Source organism: Pongo pygmaeus, chromosome 4, assembly GCF_028885625.2.
Source record: "Pongo pygmaeus isolate AG05252 chromosome 4, NHGRI_mPonPyg2-v2.0_pri, whole genome shotgun sequence".
Lineage (NCBI taxonomy): Eukaryota > Metazoa > Chordata > Mammalia > Primates > Hominidae > Pongo > Pongo pygmaeus.
The window spans coordinates 117,868,844-117,888,962 of NC_072377.2; positions in this window are offsets into that span (position 1 = coordinate 117,868,844).

Below are 20,119 nucleotides of genomic sequence, written 5' to 3' on the forward strand. Positions count from 1 at the left end.
TGAGCATTGTACCAGCATGAGACAAAGGAAGATCTTTTCAAACATTTCACTAGAAAAAGTGGACATGACCTGGCAGCCTGAAGCATAGCATCTGTAACTTAATGCTAGTTAAAAAAAAATCTTCTGATGGAAAAAATCTTTCTTAGATTATTATGCTGCCAAACTTTAGAAAGTATTGGTTGGTTTGAGTTTCTAAATCCTAACTAATTTCTTGACTTTGCTTTCTGGTGTTTCAGGAGACAGCCAGAGTTCCTGTGCCCAGGTATGTATAAGTGCCCAGCAGTTCTTGCTTTGGGCCTGTTTGCAACCTTTGTTAGAAAGTAAGAACTCTGCTTGTTTTATTTACCCATACTTTGCAAAGAGGAGAATTGAGGTGGCAGTGATGGAAGGAAACAATTACAGTGACTTTTGTACGTGGTTAGAAGACTGAAGCTGAAACTTAGGAAAGTGCTAATTCTGAGTGAAAGCCTGGCAGGGAAGTGGAAGTGAGAAAGCTGCATCTACCAGTTCTCCCTGTGGAGTATTTTCTTTAGGCTACAAAGCTAATGTGATGGAGAGCTCCCTATGAATTTAGGGATTTCTGTACATTTTTAAACTGGAGTAACTAGTTCCTTTTCTTTTTGGTGTAATGTGTTCATTTCACTATTTTAAAGGGAGTTAAGGTTTTGGGCATTTGCTTCTGGCTTGCTATTGTTGATATGGAGAGAAACTGTCGAGATAGTTTCTCGCCCATGAAAATCCACACCAGTTGAATACACTGCAAAGTAGGCCATGAGAATCACAGAAATCATGGGAAAAACATCTTAGAAATAAAAAGCTGTCTAGCTGAGTGCAGTGGCTCATGACTGTAATCACAGCTCTTTGGGAGGCTGAGGCAGGAGGATCGCTTCAGCCCAGGAGATCAAGACCAACCTGGGAAACATGGTGAGACACTGTCTCTACAAAAAAACAAGAAATTAGCCAGATGTGGTGGTCCATGCCTGTAGTCCCAGCTACTTGGGAGGCTGAAGTGGAAGGATATTTTGAGACCCCAAATTCAAGGTGGCTGTGCCTGTATTAGGGTTCTCTAGAGGGACAGAACTAACGAATAGATACATATATAAAGGGGAGTTTATTAATTATTAACTCACACGATCACAAGGTCTCACAATAGGCTATCTGCAGGCTGAGGAGCAAAGAGAGCCGCTTCAATTTCCCAAACTGAAGAACTTGGAGTCCAGTGTTTGAGGGCAGGAAGCATCCAGCATGGCAGAAAGATGTAGGCTGGGAGGTTAGGCCAGTCTCTCTTTTCACATTTTTCTGCCAGCTTATATTCTAGCTGTGCTGGCAACTGATTAGATTTTGCCCACCCAGATTAAGGGTGGATCTGCCTTTCCCAGCCCACTGACTCAAATGTTAATCTCCTTTGGCAAAACCCTCACAGACACACCCAAGATCAATACTTTGTATCCTTCAATCCAATCAAGTTGACACTCAGTATTAACCATCACAGTGCCACTGCATCCTGCACTCTGGGAAACCTAGTGAGACCCTTCATGTTTCAAAAAAAGAAAAGTGGCAATGGAACACAGCTGGACAGAGAATGACTTTGATAAGCTGACAGAAGCAGGCTTCAAAAGGTCTGTAATAACAGTCTTCTCTGAGATAAAGGAGCATGTTCTAACCCATCGCAAGGAAGCTAACTAACACCTTGAGAAAAGGTTAGACGAATGGCTAACTAGAATAAATAACCTGATGGAGCTGAAAACCATGGCATGAGAACTTTGTGATGCATACACAAGCTTCTATAGCTGATTCGATCAAGTGGAAGAAAGGATGTCTGTGATTGAAGATCAAATCAATGAAATAAAGATTAGAGAAAAAAGAGTAAAAAGAAACGAACAAAGCCTCCAATAAATATGGGACTATGTGAAAAGACCAAATCTACCTTTGACTGGTGTACCTGAAAGTGACGGGGAGAATGGAACCAAGTTGGAAAACACTCTTCAGGATATTATCCCTGGGAAATTCCCCAACCTAGCGAGGCAGGCCAACATTCAAATTCAGGAAATACAGAGAACCCCATAAAGATACTCCTAGAGAAGAGCAACCCCAAGACACAGAACTGTCAGAATCACCAAGGTTGAAATGAAGGAAAAAGTGTTAAGGGCAGCCAGAGGGAAAGGTTGGGTTACCCACAAAGGGAAGCCCATCAGACTAACAGCGGATCTCTTGGAAGAACCCCTGTAAGCCAGAAGAGAGTGGGGGCCAATACTCAACATTCTTAAATAAAAGAATTTTCAGCCCAGAATTTCCTATCCAGCCAAACTAATTTTCATAAGTGAAGGGGAAATAAAATCCTTTACAGACAAGCAAATGCTGAGAGATTTTGTCACCATCAGGCCTGCCTTACAAGAACTCCTGAAGGAAGCACTAAATATGGAAAGGAAAAACTGGTACCAGCACTGCAAAAACATGCCAAATGGTAAAGGCCATCGATGCTGTAAAGAAACTGGATCAATTAATGGGCAAAATAACCAGCTAACATCATAATGACAGGATCAAATTCACACAAAACAGTATTAACCTTAAATGTAAATGGGCTAAATGCTCCAATTAAAAGACACAGACAGGCAAATTGGATAAAGAGTCAAGACCCATCAGCGTGCTGTATTCAGGAGACCCATCTCATGTGCAGAGACACACATAGGCTCAAAATAAAGGGATGGAGGAAGATCTACCAAGCAAATGAAAAAAGCAGGGGTTTCAATCCTAGTCTCTGATTAAACAGACTTTAAACCAACAAACATCAAAAGAGACAAAGAAGGCCATTATGTAATGGTAAGGGGATCAATTCAACAGGAAGAGCTAACTATCCTAAATATATATGCAAAGCAAGTCCTTAGAGACCTACAAAGAGACTTAGACCCCCACACAATAATAATGGGAGAACTTAACACCCCGCTGTAAATATTAGACAGATCAATGAGACAGAAGGTTAACAAGGATATCCAGAACTTGAACTCAGCTCTGCACCCAGCCAACCTAATAGACATCTGCAGAACTCTCTACCCCAAATCAACAGAATATACATTCTTCTCAGCACCACATCACACTTATTCTAAAATTGACCACATAATTGGAAGTAAAGCACTCCTCAGCAAATGTAAAAGAACAGAAATCACAACAAAGTGTGTCTCAGACCACAGTGCAATCAAATTAGAACTCAGGATTAAGAAACTCACTCAAAACCACACAACTACATGGAAACTGAACAACTTGATTGTGAATGACTACTGGACAAATAATGAAATAAAGACAGAAATAAAGATGTTCTTTGAAACCAATGGAACAAAGACACAATGTACTAGAATCTCTGGGACACATTTAAAGCAGTGTGTAGAGGGAAATTTGTAGCACTAAATGCCCACAAGAGAAAGCAGAAAAGATCTAAAATCAGCACCCTAACATCACCATTAAAAGAACTAGAGAAGCAAGAGCAAACAAATTCAAAAGCTAGCAGAAGCCAAGAAATAACTAAGATCAGAGCAGAACTGAAGGAGATAGAGACACAAAAAACCCTTCAAAAAATCAATGAATCCAGGAGCTGGTTTATGAAAAGATCAACAAAATAGACTGCTAGCAAGACTAATAAAGAAGAAAAGAGAGAAGAAACAAATAGGTGCAATAAAAAATGAAAAGAGCTATCACCACTGATCCACAGGAATACAAACTGCCATCAGAGAATACTATAAACACCTGTATGCAAATAAACTAGAAAATCTAGAAGAAATGGATAAATTCCTGGACACAGACACCCTCCCAAGACTAAAGGAGGAAGAAGCTGAATCTCTGAATAGACCAATAATAGGTTCTGAAATTGAGGCAATAATTAATAGCCTACCAACCAAAAAAAGTCCAGGACCAGACGGATTCACAGCCAAATTCTACCAGAGGTACAACAAAGAGGAGCTGGTACCATTCTTTCTGAAATTATTCCAATCAATAGTAAAAGACAGAATCCTCCCTAACTCATTTTATGAGACCAGCGTCAGCCTGATACTAAAGCCTGGCAGAGACACAACAAAAAAAGAGAATTTTAGACCAATATCCCTGATGAACATTGATTTGAAAATCCTTAATAAAATACTGGCAAACCAAATCCAGCAGCACATCAAAAAGCTTATCCACCATGATCAAGCGGGCTTCTTCCCTGGGATGCAAGGCTGGTTCAACATATACAAATCAATAAAGACAATCCATCACATAAACAGAACCAATGACAAAAACCACATGATTATCTCAATAGATGCAGAAAAGGCCTTTGACAAAATTCAACAGCCCTTCATGCTAAAAACTCTCAATAAACTAGGTATTGATGGGATGTATCTCAAAATAATAAGAGCTATTTATGACAAACCCACAGCCAATATCATACTGAATGGGCAAAAACTGGAAGCATTCCCTTTGAAAACTGGCAGAAGACAAGGATGCCCTCTCTTACCACTCCTATTCAACATAGTGTTGGAAGTTCCGGCCAGGGCAATCAGGCAAGAGAAAGAAATAAAGGGTATTCAATTAGGAAAAGAGGAAGTCAAATGGTCCCTGTTTGCAGATGACATGATTGTAGAAAACCCCATCATCTCAGCCCAAAATCTCCTTAAGCTGATAAGCAAGTTCAGCAAAGTCTCAGGATACAAAATCAATGTGCAAAAAATCACAAGCATTCCTATACACCAATAACAGACAAACAGAGAGCCAAATCATGAGTGGACTCCCATTCACAATTGCTACAAAGAGAATAAAATACCTAGTAATCATACTTACAAGGGACGTGAAGGACCTCTACAAGGAGAACTACAAACCACTCCTCAATGAAATAGAAGAGGACACAAACAAATGGAAAAACATTCCATGCTCATGGATAGGAAGAATCAATATTGTGAAAATGGTCATACTACCCAATGTAATTTATAGATTCAATGCCATCCCCATCAAGCTACCAATGACTTTCTTCTTAGTATTGGAAAGTCTACTTTGAAGTTCGTATGGAACCAAAAAAGAGCCTGCATTGCCAAGACAATCCTAAGCCAAAAGAACAAAGCTGGAGGCATCATGCTACCTGACTTCAAACTATACTACAAGGCTACAGTAACCAAAACAGCATGGTACTGGTACTAAAACAGATATATAGACCAATGGAACAGAACAGATGCCTCAGAAAAAACACTGCACATCTACAACCATCTGATCTTTGACAAACCTGACAAAAAAAGAAATGGGGAAAGGATTTCATATTTAATAAATGGTGCTGGGAAAACTGGCTAGCCATACGCAGAAAGCTGAAACTGGGTCCCTTCCTTATACCTTATACAAAAATTAATTCAAGATGGATTAAAGACTTAAATGTTAGACCTAAAACCATAAAAACCCTAGAAGAAAACCTAGGCAATACCATTCAGGACATAGGCATGGGCAAGGACTTCATGACTAAAACACCAAAAGCAATGGCAACAAAAGCCAAAATTGACAAATGGAATCTAATTAAACTCAAGAGCTTCTGCACAGCAAAAGAAACTACCATCAGAGTGAACAGGCAACCTACAGAATGGGAAAAAAGTTTTGCAATCTACCCATCTGACAAAGGGCAAATATCCAGAATCCACAAAGAACTTAAACAAATTTACAAGAAAAAAACAACCCCATCAAAAAGTGGGCAAAGGATATGAACAGACACTTCTCAAAAGAAGACATTTATGCAGCCAATAGATACATGAAAAAATGCTCATCATCACTAGTCATCAGAGAAATGCAAATCAAAACTATAATGAGATACCATCTCATACCAGTTAGAATGGCAATCATTAAAAAGCCAGGAAACAACAGATGCTGGAGAGGATTTGGAGAAATAGGAATGCTTTTACACAGTTGGTGGGAGTGTAAATTAGTTCAACCATTGTGGGAGACTGTGGCGATTCCTCAAGGATCTAGAACTAGAAATTCCATTGGACCCAGCAATGCCATTAAACCCAAAGGATTATAAATCATGCTACTATAAAGACACATGCACACGTGTGTTTACTGCAGCATTATTCACAATCACAAAGACTTGGAACCAACCTGAATGTCCATCAATGATAGACTGGATTAAGAAAATGTCACACATATATACCATGGAATACTAAGCGGCCATAGAAAAGGATGAGTTCATGCCCTTTGCAGGGACATGGGTGAAGCTGAAAACCATCATTCTGAGCAAACTATCGCAAGGACAGAAAACCAAACACCACATGTTCTCACTCATAGGTGGGAAATGGGCAATGAGAACACTTGGACACAGGGTGGGGAACATTACACACTGGGCCTGTTGTGGGGTGGAGGGCTGAGGGAAGGATACCATTAGGAGAAATACCTAATGTAAATGACAAGTTGATAAGCAAACCACCATGGCACATGTATACCTATGTAACAAACCTGCACATTGTGCACATATTCCCTAGAACTTAAAGTATAATAAAACAAAAAAACCCACAAAAATTAAAAAAAAAAAAAGAAAAGTGACCTAAAAAGCAAACTGTTGCTAAATGATGGAAATAAGATGAAGAGCATACTATTTTCTGGCATTAATTTAATTATCCTTTGTAGTTTTACCTCCATAGTAAAGGCTTATTGTAACCAAAAGATGGTCCGGCTGCTCTCCGCTAGTAGAAAAAAAAGCCAAAATGACAAGAGCGAGGGGTGATAAAAAGAGTGAATTTTATTATCTGTTGTCAGAAGTGGGGAAGAGGCCAGAATCCTTTCTGAAAATTGCCACCTTTCCAATTTCTGAAGAGAGAGCAGTGGTTTTAAGAAGGGGACTTGGAATACAGGGGAGGAAAGGAGGGGCTAGGAGGTGCCAGGTGGCGTGACTCACTCCAATGGCTTATCTTGAATTCTTGTTCCATCTGGTGAAGGGGCTGGCTCCATCGTAGACCTAACTAGGTTACAGATTAATTGCTGTCAATCTTGCCGTTAATTTCTAGCTGCGAGTGAACTCCGGCCTCGAAGTATCTTCAGCTGGGGAGAGAGTTCTAGTGGCGCCTAGGTTGTATCAGAATTCGGCCCTTGAAGCTTCTAAGGAAATATATGACCAGCTAAGTAGGCATGGTGTGAGCGTAACAAACATCCAGGTAAATAAATGTGCATATGGCATGAGAGCATAAGGTGGGTTGAAAGGGAAGGGAGTGGAGTTTTAAAGCACATTCCAAGGCTGTATTTCCAGACAAAAGAAAACACATCCACAGTTTGTCTCAAAGCTATGTCTTGAGACTGGGGAAAAGGAGGAAAGAAAAAAAGTTTTAAAATGCAGTTTGAAGCTAAGCTGCTCGGTTACATTAGGTGTACCTGTTATTAAGTGAGTGAGTGTCCAAGTTAACAGCTCATACATTGCATAAGTGATAAAGTCTCTAAGGTTGAATAGGAAAAACTTTTAAAGAAAATAGATAGAAGCAATATTTGCATGTAAGAATCAGAAAATGTACGTACTTACAGCTGTTAAGTGTGACTACAACTGAGATGTTACTGGAAAGGGGTCCTGATCCAGACCCCAAGAGAGGGTTCTTGGACCTTAACCAAGAAAGAACTTGGGGTGAATTCATAGAGTAAATTGAAAGCAAGTTTATTAGAGAAATAAAGAAGCAAAAGAATGTCAACTCCATAAGCAGAGCAGTGGAATGGGCTGTTCGACTGAGTGGTAATTTCTTGATTATATACTAAACGAGGGGTAGAGTATTCGTGAGTGTTCCAAGAAAGGGGCAGCTTAGGGCTTCTCACTTTTAGATCATATAGGGTAACTTCTGGACATTGCCATGGCATTTGTAAACTGTCACAGTACTGATGGGGTTTTTTTTTTTTTTTAGCATGCTAATGCCTTATAATTAGTATATAATGAGTAGGGAGGATGACCAGAGTTCACTTTCATCTTGGTTTTGGTGGGTTTTGGCTGGCTTGTTTACCAGATCTTGTTTTATCAGCAGGGTCTTTATGACCTGGATCTATGCTACCCGTTAACCAAGACCTGTATCTTGTGATACCAACCCTGCCAACCTGCTGTCTCATCCTGAGACTAAGAATGCCTGAACTCCCAGGAATGCAGCTCAGCAGGTCTCACCTTGTTTTACCCAGCCCCTATTCAAGATGGAGTTACTCTGGTTCAAACGCCTCTGACAGAGGTAATATTCATTTTTAAAAACCATGCTTTTCTTTTTTGCCTTTCCATGTATTTTTCTTCTACATCCTGAGGGATTCATATGGCTGGAGATAGAGGTAAAGTTAAAGGATTGTTACAGTGGAAATAGAAAGAAAGAATTAGTGTTCAGTTTCTGGTATTTCAAACAGGATTTTGCATTAAGGCAATAAGCTTGCAAGACAGACATTATTGAGGATGGACCATTTTTCTCAATTTCCTCAAATTTTATATGCATCAAGAACCAAACAGGGAGGACTTTGATCAGTATCATTTCTTCCACGGAGGTAAAAAAAAAAATACTCCCTTTGATATTTTGAAATATATCTGTGGTCTCTGATATCCTGAAATGCAACTCCTAAAATCCTTGAAATCCCCAGAGTAGTAGGTGTGTTTATGTATGCCGATGAGTTGACTGATGGCTGGGGGCTCCTGGGTGACCTCAGGATGGGGGCTGATTGCCATGGGAACCAACCATGTGATGAGAGGTTGGAACTTTCAGTCATACCTACCAGTCAAACCTGAAGAGGGGATTATGGGAACCCTGATATATAGCTGATAGGTTAGAAGCACAGGTAAAACAACATGAGGCTTGCAAGTGTCATCTGAAGTCAGCGGCAGTCTTGTGAGGGCTGAGCCCTCAACCTGTGGGATTCAATGCTATCTCCAGGTAGACAGTGTCACAATCTAATTGAATTAGAGGACACCCAGGTGGTGTCCACTGCAGAACTGATTGGTTGGTTTGTGTTGGGGGAACAATCCCCACACTTTTGGTCATAGAAGCATTCTGTGTTGTGAGAGTAGAGAGTTGTGGGAGAAAAAACAGTTTGCTTTTCTGCACATCCTCATACACAAAGAATAGATGAAATGAAATCCTCTTGTCCTGAAAAAATGTAGGATAAGGAAAGAGAAGAAAAGCAGAGTAGATGGGGGTGAGAGACATCCCAATCCCTCCTCTCTGGGCTAAAAGATATGAGGATCAGCTGAGGGAAAGGCCAAAGGCCAGGAGCAAGCCCTATTCTCAATTGGCATTTTGGTGTTGGGGCTAGGGGATTATTTGTAAATGTCTCCTGATTTGTGGTGGTGGCCACATCAAATTAAATGGTTGGCTGAGTGGTTTTAGGCACAGAAGGGGTGCCTAAGCTTAGCTTTCCCACCCCCCTTTGGTTAACGGGTAGCATAGACAAAATCCGGAAGATTTCAGTGTCCTCCAGGAAGGGCATGAAATTTAGCCGAGGCAGTGACTCTAGGCTGTGCCAGTGGAAAGTGTGTCTTTGCAGTGTAGCTGAAGGATCATACAGGCCATGCAGCAGACTTCCAGTGGCCAAGAAAAGCAGTGAGAACTGCCAGGCCTGGATCAGCCAAAGAGACCATTAATGGAAAAACCAAACTATGTACAATGTTTTAAAGAAGTTTTTGCTGAGTCAGTATGAATGATCATGGCTCGGGGAATAGTCTCAAGAGGTCCTGAGGTGCTTGGGTTACAGCTTGGTTTTATACATTTTAAGGAGACATGAGTTACAGGCAAAGAGATAAGTTGATACATGGAAGGTACAAATTTGGCCCCAAATGGGAGGACATCTCCAAGTGTGGAATATTTCCATGCAGTGGTATACAAGTCATAGGTGGGTTTTGGATATTCTTTAGTTAATTGGTTGAGAGAGTTAAACTATCGTCTGGAAACATGAAGTCAGTAGTAAGGTGTGCTTGATTTAAGAGGTTTATGGGGGCAAAGGCCCTTATTCTGTAGATAAAGCCCCATAGGTATCAGCTCTCAGCCAGAATAGAGGGTAAATATCACTTTTCAGATCTTAAAAGGTGTCAGAGTCTTAAGTAATCTCTTATATATTCAAGAAAGGCCTAAAAATGGAAGCCCTGGCTGTATTAATGGAGAGTCTCTACAGGTACATTTTCCCTACGAAAGATAACTTTGCAGGCCCATTTCAAAATACATCAATAAAATGTATTTTGGGGTAAAGTATTTTGATTTGCTTCAGAGTCTGCTATCTGTCAGGTGATGCTATTTTAGAGTCAGGTTGAAAAGTAAGCCGTGTTCTACTAGGTTAATAAAAAAAACCATTTACTGGCCAGGTGCAGTGAATCACACCTGTAATCCCAGCACTTTGGGAGGCCAAGGCAGGCGAATCACTTGAGGTCAGGAGTTTGAGACCAGCCTGGCCAACATGGTGAAACCCCGTCTCTACTAAAAATACAAAAATTTGCCGGGCGTGGTGACACGTGCTTGTAATCCCAGCTACTCAGCAGCCTGAGGCAGGAGAATCACTTGAACCCGTGAGGTACAGGTTGCAGTGAGCTGAGATTGTGCCATTGAACTCCATTCCACATTCCATTCCAGATTCCATTCCAGATTCCATTCCATTCCATTCCACATTCCATTCCATTCCACTCCCCATTCCATTCTATTCCATTCCATTCCACATTCCATTCCATTCCATTCCATTCCACATTCCATTCCAAATTCTATTCAATTCCATTCCACATTCCATTCCACATTACCTTCCAGATTATAATTCTTGTCACCTGGGTGACAAGAGCGAAACACCATCTCAAAACAAACAACAACAACAACAAAAACCATTTACCAAGACGTTATGGTTTGTAGGATGTGACTTCACCCTGACTTTGCATGGCCTTAGGTCTTGTTTATAATTTGGTATCTTATTGCCACAAAGAGTCTGTTTTGTCAGCCTTTTGAGCACTATTTTAACCTTAATGCTGGTCAATTGTGCATAAACTCCAAAGGGGAAAGGGTATAATGAAATACTTCTGACCTGCTTTATTGTCATGGTTGGAAATTCAGTTTTTCAGGTTTCTTGGGGTCTCCTTGGCCAAGAGGAGATCCATGCAGTAGGTGGAGGGCTTAGGATTTTATTTGTTGGTTTATAAGACCAAATCACAAATTACACCAAGCACTGACTGGTACTGTAACTAGCCAAGGAAGAAGGGACCAGGCTGACTAGGGGGGTTGATGTAGAGGTCAGAGAAGCCAGAGGGCACCACCCAATCCCAGATCCAAGATCCCCTTCTTCACTGCCCCTCACACAACTACATGCCATCTTAGGGCAGGGGTGGTGGGTGGGAGGAGTTTGGAAAGCCTGGGCATGGTCCTAGCCTGGTAAGTCCCAGAAGTCTGGCTGTATCTGTCTCCTGCATGATGCAAGCCAGGAGCTCTGCCTTGCAGCCTTCAAAAGAGATAAGTCAATTCAAGAGAGTTCAGAGTATGGTCTCAGACAGAAAATTACTGGATTGAATTAAAGGGTAAATGTTTTCCCTCTGCTACTAACTGGTGGGTACTTGTGCAAATGATCAGAAGAGTTCTACTAAAAAGGTACATTTTCTGTGCCTGCCTGACTGAAGAGTGAGAAATTTACATCCATGCAAGGGCACGGCAAGGAGGCAGCCATCTGCAAGCCAGGAAGAGGCCCTCTCACTGGTTCCTGGCCATGCCAGCATCCTGTTCTTGGACCTCCAGCTTCCAGAACTGTGAGAGACAAATGTCTGTTATCTAAGGGACCCAATCTATGGTATTTTGTTGTAACAGCCTGAACTAAGACCCATTTCTTACTCATGAATTTGTCTAAAACTTTGAAAAAATTCACTGGCATGATCACATAAAGGTAATGGGTTTCCTTAGTTTGTTGTCCACATTGTTAAGTAGAAATTTCTTCGCATTAAATTCACCTCTCTCAAATGTGTTACACTTTGTTACTTTATCAGACAAAAGAAACAAGGAAAAATATGTTTTTATTTTTATGATGCATACTTCTCTTTAAAATGAGATGGTTTGAAAGTAACCTGGCAAATGAAATAGATGATTGACAAAAAGGCAGAAGTCACTGTTCTTTCTACCTCAGTAAAGAAATGATGTTTTCTGAAAATGGCTGTGTACTCTCTCTCACTGAAATCCAAAATCCTCTCTCAAGAGTTGAAGTTTGGGGATTGTTGTATCCGTCAAAATTTCTTAGCAAGGTTTTTATGCTTTTCTGAGGCATGGGTAGGTGTGGTTCCTAATGTAGTTCTTCTGGTCCTTGCTTTTCATTGGGGGAATTAAGATAGTAAGCTCCTTGTCATTCACATCTGCCAGATGACTAATAGCTTTTAATTGAGTGGTTGTATATTCAGTATGCTTCATGGAGAAGAGTGAACTCAAAAACCAAAATGTAGGCATTGGCAGACATTTCTCCATGAGTCTCTTGGCTTTCTGCACATCTTGTGAGCAGAAGCACTGAGTGACTTTGTTTTGGGCTATCTTTTCAATGATGTTTTATGGCAAACATCCTTGGAAGATAGAGACGGTATCTCCTTCCGGAACAAAGGCAGCCATGCTTGCTGTTCATTGTAAAATATTGGGTTCCTGTAACACCCTACTGAGTGTGCAGATAGCACTTGGCTCTCATTTCTTTGCTTTTTGGTAACTGGGGCTTGGAACTGACCTAAGAAAACGTGAATACTCTGGCAACTGCTATTGCTGTGAGTAACCAAGTGTTTTGATTCCGGCCCAGGAGTTTCATGTTTTCTGTTAGGATCCACAAGCTGTGGCAAGGTGAGAGTGAAAGAAGAATAGATTGTCAGAGAAAGTCGGCTTGCAGTTATTGGAAAAGAAAGAAACTGATCCTTAGCAAACAACAGCCAGGTATCTGCTACCATGGCTTACTTTCATATCTATTCTCCTTTCCTCCTACTGATTTCCTTGGGTAGCATGCTCTCCTTGTTCAAGCCCTGGTCTTCACTCAAGGCCCAGGAAATCTCTCCAGCCCAAGAATGGCATGGAACCTCTTGTTATCTCATTTTAAAAAAAATACATTGCATAAAGTAGGCAATAAATATTTGTTGATTTTGACTGCATTAGGCCTTCTGTTTCCTCTGGCCATGAGCACTTAGAAGACAGGAAGTATGATATCTGGAACTTATGAAAGGGTTTAGCAAATATTAAAATATAATGTAAAAAGTCACATTACCTAGAAAAATATATGTTAATATGAACTATGTTTTTAAATACTCATGACTGATTTCACACTAATATTGTGGGGAAAAAATCACTCTCAGTAATATAAAACAGGTATAAAACCCTTCTTTAGGTAAGGACGTGCTGTCTTCTATTCTTTTCTGGTCTTTGGGATCATGCAATAACTTTTGGCTGCATCTAAGAACTTAAAGAATCAATGTGAGAAGAGATGCATACTGAGAAATACTTTTACCTCAAGTATTTCATTGGAATGATGGTACATTTGATAAAAAATTGATAAGGAGAATGGTCAGAGGTTATGGTTTCAATATCTAGAGCTAATTTAACTACATGTATGCCTCAAGCTGAACTTACTTTCTTTGCAAAAAGTAACTAGGCATGTTCCTGAGTATGCAATGTCATAGGACCAATGCTACGTGCTGATATTCTCTCTACAACTATTGACCTCATTTGAAAACATTCCAAACCATCTCTCTTGAAATACAAGAAATTTAAACACTTCTTTTCCATATCCATTAGCAAGATTCCTTCAAAACTCCATCTCTTCCATTTATTCTCTGGGGTTACTTTATAGACCTGAAAGCTTTTTTTTCTTTTTTTGCCTAACTTTATAATAAATTGCTTTAACTTCAAATTTATTTATTTTTTATTATACTTTACGTTTTAAGGTACACGTGCACAAGGTGCAGGTTTGTTACATATGTATACATGTGCCATGTTGGTGTGCTGCACCCATTAACTAGTCATTTACATTAGATATATCTCCTAATGCTATCCCTCCCCTGTTCCCCCACCCCACAACAGGCCCCGGTGTGTGATGTTCCCCTTCCTGGGTCCATGTGTTCTCATTGTTCAATTCCCACCTATGAGTGAGAACATGCAGTGTTTGGTTTTTTGTCCTTGCGATAGTTTGCTGAGAATGATGGTTTCCAGCTTCATCCATGTCCCTACAAAGGACATGAACTCATCATTTTTTATGGCTGCATAGTATTCCATGGTGTATATGTGCCACATTTTCTTAATCCAGTCTATCATTGTTGGACATTTAGGTTGGTTCCAATGTTATGCCGTATACATAACAGTTGCTCAAAAATATTTATTAACTTCAAATTTAATAAATATTTTTGAGCAACTGTTATGTATAAGGCATATCATACTCCATGCTACCTTTGATTCCTTCTTCACCCTCCAACATTCTCCCTCCTCTTCTCTTCTCTGCACTGCCTCCTCTCTTTTCTCATTTCCTCTCATCCTCTGTTTATTATTCCTTGGTTTCTTCTCTTTGGCTTTTTTCAAATCCCTTGATTCTACCTCTCTTCAAACAAAAGCATGCAATTTCCTTCTATCATCACCAGCCTCTGAAATATCAGTTTACTAAACCCTTCTGCTCCTACCTCTTAAAGGAAATTTATCTGGCACCACCATTAATGAACTCCTAACTGAAGAATCCAGTAGTCTCATGTGAACAAAAAACTTATTTTTGCATTTTCTTCTGGTCTTTTCTTATATTCACATACCTATACCTATAATATACAGATCTTTTTTGTATTTTGTTTCCTTTTTAAGATAAGCCACTAGAAACTTTTTTTTCATATTTTCTTTCCTTTTGAATGTGTCACTCTAAGCTTCTGCACAGCAAAAGAAACTACCATCAGAGTGAACAGGCAACCTACAAAATGGGAGAAAATTTTCACACCCTACTCATCTGACAAATGGCTAATATCCAGAATCTACAATGAATTCAAACAAATTTACAAGAAAAAAACAAACAACCCCATCAAAAAGTGGGCAAAGGACATGAAAAGATACTTCTCAAAAGAAGACATTTATGCAGCCAAAAGACACATGAAAAAATGCTCATCATCACTGGTCATCAGAGAAATGCAAATCAAAACCAAAGTGAGATATCATCTCACACCAGTTAGAATGGCAATCATTAAAAAGTCAGGAAACAACAGGTGCTGGAGAGGATGTGGAGAAATAGGAACACTTTTACGCTGTTGGTGGGACTGTGAACTAGTTCAACCATTGTGGAAGTCAGTGTGGCGATTCCTCAGGGATCTAGAACTAGAAATACCATTCGACCCAGCCATCCCATTACTGGGTATATACCCAAAGGACTATAAATCATGCTGCTATAAAGACACATACACACGTATGTTTATTGCAGCACTATTCACAATAGCAAAGACTTGGAACCAAGCCAAATGTCCAACAATGATAGACTGGATTAAGAAAATGTGGCACATATACACCATTGAATACTATGCAGCCATAAAAAATGATGAGTTCATGTCCTTTGTAGGGACATGGATGAAACTGGAAACCATCATTCTCAGTAAACTATCGCAAGGACAAAAAATCAAACACTGCATGTTCTCACTCATAGGTGGGAATTGAACAATGAGAACACATGGACACAGGAAGGGGAACATCACACTCTGGGGACTGTTGTGGGGTGGGGGGAGGGGGGAGGGATAGCATTAGGAGATATACCTAATGCTAAATGGCGAGTTAATGGGTACAGCACACCAGCATGGCACATGTATACATACATAACTAACCTGCACATTGTGCACATGGACCTGAAAGCTTTTAAAGTTTAATCATTCCTTTTAAAATAATTCTTTGAAAATGGCATGCAATCCAGTGGGTTCAAAGCTTTACTCAAAGGAATTAAATCCAAGGCAGCTGGTTTTGCCATTGGCAGAGATGTGTACACTGGGGAAGGACTGGCAAATTTGTGGATCTCTGGGGTGAGAGCAGTTCCTAAGTTCTCATAAGCGTGATCAAGGGGAAAACATAAGCAAATATCCAATAAGATCTTTTTTTATAAATGACTTTATTTTAATAAAGAAACCATGAGGGAAACATTTAAGTTTTAATAAACAGAAAAAGTAAATCAAAGAATTTTGAAGTTGAAGATAAGTGAAAAGATACATAAAGAACTGCTATGAAACCTGTGGTTCCCAAAACATTGTTGGAATCACCAGAGGGAAATCCTTAAAAATGACTGAGGCCTGGTTCTCACTCCCATACACTGCAATTTGGTTGGCATGGGGTGCCACCTGGGCACTGAGTTTCCCCGGTGTTTCTAGTGTGTGAGCAATTTGGGAACCAACATGCCACAGAGTATTACCTCAACAAGATGTTTCATGCTCTGCGATGAGTTTTTAAGGACATTAATTACCTGTAGTGGGCTGAATGATGGCCCTCAGAAGGATATGTTCACATTCCATGTTACCTTATTTGGGAAAAGTGCCTTTGCAGAGGAAATTAAATTAAAGATCTTGAGATGAGGAGATAATCCTGGGTTGTCTGGGTGGGTCCTAAATCCAATGACAAACATCGTTTTTAGAGGGAGGCAGAGGGAGATTAGAGAGAAGAGGAGAAGGCAATAAGAGCTGTAGGACCAAGAAGGCAGAGATTGGAATGATGCACCCACAAGCCAAGCAATCCCCGTAGCCACCCGTAGCTGGAAGAGGCAAGGAGTGGAATCTCTACTAGAGGCTCTGGAGGGAGTACGGCCCTGCTGACACCTTGATTTGTGACTTCTGGCCTCCAGAACTGTGAAAGAATACATTTCCATCGTTTTAAGCCACCTAGTTTGTGCTGATTTCTTACGGAAGCCCTGGGAAACTAATATATTACCTATGTTGCTACAGCAGCAGGGCAGATGCTGATATGAAGGACAAAGTTGATAAATGCTAGCTTCTTGCCACAAATGCATCACAGCCACAGGGGAGCTTGGTGATTCAGGTCCAAATGTCTCCGCTGTGGGCAGCTGGGCTGGGGCAGGCCATTGTTTGCTGAAGTGAAACCTCCTTTGCCTGCTATATCCTTTATCTTTGTATCATTTAGGACTTCTTCAGTTGCCACAAAAAAATTCCAACTTATCTGTCTCATACTGGTAAATAGATGATTGACAGAGAGGTCCTAATGGAATGCTCAGTAGCTTAATTAGGGGATCAAACACTGTAAGTGGGATCTCATTTCTTTCCATCTGTCAACTCTACTCCCTTCACTTGGGCCCCATTCTCAGGCAAGCTCATTCCTTTGTGGGAGACAGAGCAGAAGCTCCAGATCTTATGTCCTTGAAACTTTAACTGCTCCATCCCAGAAATATCAGCAAACCTCTCCTGGTGCTTCACCGGCAGTGACAGGGCTAATTGCGAATTCCTGAACCCATGGCTATGGTCAGGGGAATACCATATATTGACTGATGTAGGCTAGTGTAAAGAGTGCCCATACTTAGATATGTGCTGAGATCTCTGAATGTTTGATTCTGTCTCAAAGCTAAATTTTTATGATTAGGGGTTTTGATTCATTGTCATTTATTCTTACAGATAGAATACTTGTATTTTAGTCTTGCTGGTTTTAATTAGTACTCAGAAACTGTCTTTTGGGCATTTTTCCTTTTTGTTGTGGAATTTTCCTTGGCCACAGGCCCTGCATGGAATGAAATCTGTCCCTGTGTGATGATTAGTTAGATGACAAGCACTGCATAGTGCCTCAACAAGGCAGAATGGATGCATCTCAATGACCATATTGGGGACCACATGGTTTGACTTCTAGGTACACATATGTGGGCATTTCCTGTAGAAGCTGCTTTTCCTGAATAATGAGCTATTTGAAACTGAAATATGCTTACCTCTTGTCATCACTGAGATGTTGACATAAGGGTGTCTTTTATTCCAAGTAGTTACACGGAAATAAACCCTCCCTTTCTTTTGAGTATTTGGCCTGAAAGTCCAGTTTAACAGCCCATTCCTAGACACTGGGGATATATAAGGTATTTCTTAAGTTGCTTTATTTCCTCCTCCTAATCTCCCATTCCCTTTTAAGTTAAAGAAATTGAATTGCTTGCTCTGTAGAGTTTTTCATAGTCTGGATATTGCTGATTATATTCCTGTGGTGCTGTTTAACATCCTTTGTATTTCCTGTAAATTGGTAATGGGTTCTAGAGTCTTTATCAGATTCAGATTCAGATTTGATTTGGGGCTTGGGGGAGGTCTACTTCACAGGTGGTATTTTGTTCATCCTTTGGGAAACACCCACAGTCTTGTTGTCTCTCTCTTTTCTAACATTAGCTGTCTTTGATGATCAATGCCTACATCTATTAATTCATTAGTAATTACAAAATGACATTCCAATTTAATCATAACCCTATATTTTTAATCTATTAAAGTAATGCATGCTTAGACTAATACATAGTCTAAAAAGTCAAATAGTATAATAGAATATACCAAAAAGCAACATTCCTCTGACCCACCCCAATTATTTCCTACAACAAACAATTAAGTGAAAAGAGTAGCATTATTTTACATATTTACAAATCTTTTAAATGTCTAACTTAATAGTAGGCAGCTAGATTCTCATAGTTTCTCTGCATGTACCCTCTGGAAAACTCCCCTATACATTAATGAGAATGAAAAATACATATAATATTCTGGTATTATTATAAAAATAGTTTTGTTCACATAAACCCCCAAAAGTGTCCTGGGGACTCTACACTTTAAGAACTGCTGCTCCGGAGAACACATTTTTCTCCTCTTGCTGGTGTGAGACTGGGTTAGTGGTCTGTCTGTGCAAGTTGGGGAAAGGATCTGGGAGCCAAAGTGCTCCTTATGTAGAGGTTCACCCAGTTTTGTTTCAATCTCCCCCACTCTTTGCTGTACCCTATCCCTTCACCTTGGTATCTGAGGTATTCAATTCCCAAGATGTACTAGAGTTCTACAGCATGAATTGCCTTGTTTTTGTTTGTATCCTCTTTTATAAATTCTAAAATTCCAGCTTTTCCCACTCTGCTAAGTAGATGTAGTGATTTTGACTGATTGAGCGATTGATTCTTGATTCAGAAAGGGTCTCACTCTGTCACCTAGGCTGGAGTGCAGTGGCATAAACAAGACTCTCTAGAGCCTCGAACTCCTGAGCTCAAGCAATCCTTCCACCTCATCCTCCTGAGTAGCTGGGACCACAGGTGTGTGCTACCATGACCAGCTAATTTTTGAATTTTTTGTAGAGATGGGGTTTCACCATGTTTCCTAGGCTGGTCTCGATCTCCTGGCCTCAAGCTATCCTCCCACCTCACCTTCCCAAAAGATATAGTGGTTTTAAAACATGTCTGCAAATACTTTGACTCTTCTTCCAATGAAAGATGGGGGTCTGTGTTCTCTCTTCTTGAATATGGGCTGACCTCGGTGAGTGATTGACCAATGGAGTATAGCGAAATAATAATAAGTGGTGTCCAAGGCTAGATCAGAAAAGATGATGTACTTTCTGACTGGTTCTCCTGGGACACTCATATTCTGATACCCAAGGTGCTATGTAAGAAGTCCTAGGCTGCCATGCCCTGACAAAGGCCTAGACTACACAAAAAGATCACATGCAGGTGTTTCAGGAGACAGACCAAGCTGAGGTTCCAGCCAGTAGCTAGCTAGCATCAACTGCCAGTTGTATGAGTAACAGAGTCTCTAGATAGTTTTAATACCCACAAGTTGTTGAATCACTCCAGTTTTTGAGTCTTCCTAGCTGAAACCACCAACATTGTGAAGTGACAAGATGTTCCTGCCATGTCCTTTTCAAATTCCTGACTTCTAGAATCTGTGAATATAAAAAATAGTTGTTAAGTTGCTAAGCCCGATGGTAGTTTGTCACATAACCACAGATCACCGGGCAGCCAGTGGTCGCTCATTCCTCTATTCTCCATCTTCTAGAATGCTGTTGTCATTGCTGGTCCATTGTCTTCTGGTTTCTTGCCCTTTTGGCTTTTTTATTTGTTTAGCCCCTTTATTCCTTTATTTTAGGGATTTTGACAGGTAGTAGAGAAAATACATGCTCACTTTACAGTGTTTCAAAGGGCTGCTTTTCTAAGTGTCTTATATCCCACTGAAGTACATTTGAAGATTGTCTTCATTTTTAATGTACCA